The sequence below is a fragment of the Otolemur garnettii genome, unplaced genomic scaffold (genome assembly GCF_000181295.1).
Source record: "Otolemur garnettii isolate 467f Iridium unplaced genomic scaffold, OtoGar3 scaffold00059, whole genome shotgun sequence".
Lineage (NCBI taxonomy): Eukaryota > Metazoa > Chordata > Mammalia > Primates > Galagidae > Otolemur > Otolemur garnettii.
Genome location: NW_003852454.1, coordinates 2,797,414 through 2,799,165, shown reverse-complemented (window position 1 = coordinate 2,799,165; position 1,752 = coordinate 2,797,414).

The following is a 1,752-nucleotide window of genomic DNA, read 5'->3' as shown; positions in this document are numbered from 1 at the left end:
TGTAGGCATCCAAAGTGATAAATTTTTCTCTCAGGACTGCTTTGCTGCTTCCCACAGGTTTGGATATCTTGTGTCATCTTTGTTGTTTTGCTCAAAGATGTAAATGATTTCCTCTTTTTATCTATTTCTGAAGCCAGCTATCACTCAGTGTAAGGTTGTTTAATTTCCATGCCTTTGTTGGAATTGAACATTTTTGTTGGAGTTGAGTTCTACATTTATTGATCTGTGGTCTGAGAAGATACAAGGTAAAATTTCAGTTCTTTTGGTTTTGTTGAGGTTTGATTTGTGTCCTAAGATATGATCAATTTTGGAGACTGTTCCATGAGCCAATGAGAAGAACTTATATTCTTTAGCTTTGGGATGGTGCAGTCTGTATATGTGAACAGTTGTTCTAGGGTCACACTTAAGTGCCTTGTATCTTTGTTTAGTTTCTGTTAAGAGGAACTGTCCAGCTCTGTAAGATGAGTGTTAAAGTCCGCTGCTATTATGGTGTTATAGGATATCATATTGCTCACACTAATAAAGGTCTGTTTCAGGAATCTGGAAGCATTTAAGTTGGGTGCATAAATATTTAGAATTGAAATGTCTTCTTCTTGTTTTTTTCTCTTGACCAATATGAAGTGTTCATATTTTTCTTTTTTGACTTTAGCTGTTTTAAAGCCACTTGTATCTAGGAATAAGATTGCAACCCCTCTTTTCTTCTGAATTTTATTTGCTTGGAAAATTGACTTCCATTCCTTAACCCTGAGTTTTCATTTGTCTTTCAAGCATAGGTGTGTCTCCTGCATAAATAGATGGCTTTTTTTTTTTATCCCATCAGCCAGCCTATATCTTTTCAGTGGGGAATTAAGGCTATTAACATTTATTGAGAGAATTGATATACGTGGTGGCGTTCTATTAATCTTATTATGTGAAAGTCCATTGCTCAGTTTTTTTATCTTTTGCATCATTGTGGAAGCTAGGGTTTGGCCTTTAGTTTCTTAAAGAGTTTATTTTGCTGGTGGTCCATTGTGATGGTCAGTGTGTAGAATAGGTCTAAATATTTCTTGTAGAGCTGGTCTTGATGTGGCAAACTTCCTTGATATTTGCATATCAGTAAAAGATTTGATTTCTCCATCAATTTTAAAGGTTAGTTTAACAGGATATAGAATTCTGGGCTGTAAATTATTTTGTTTAAGTATATTAAAAATAGATGACCATTGTCTTCTGGCTTGAAAAGTTCCATTTGAGAAGTTTGCAGTTACCCTGATGAATTTGTCTCTGTAGGTCAATTGGCACTTAATCCTGGCAGCTTGCCGAATCTTCTCTTTTGTCTTGACTATGACAGTTCATGACAGTGTTTCTTGGAGAAACTCGATTTGACTTGAGATGACCTGGGTCAGATACCTTTAGGAAAGGAATGTGTAAGAATCTTTGGTGCTATTTAGGAAATTTTCATTTATGATATCCTCTAATAGGGCTTCCCTGCCTCCAGGGCATTCTTTTTCCCCTTCTGGGATATCTATAGCTCTTGTATTTGAACACTACTTGAAGTCCCATAAGTCTATGAGGGCATGTTTGGCTTTCTCTCTCATTTTTTCTGTCTCTCTACTGCCTGAGTTAGTTCAAGAGCTTTCTCATATACTTCTAAGATTCTTTCTTCTGCATGGTCTAATCTGTTATTAATACTTTCTACTGCATCTTTAAGTTCCCTGACTGATTCAATCATTTAGCTCCACTATATTCTTTTAATATTCTTCATATTGTTCATCT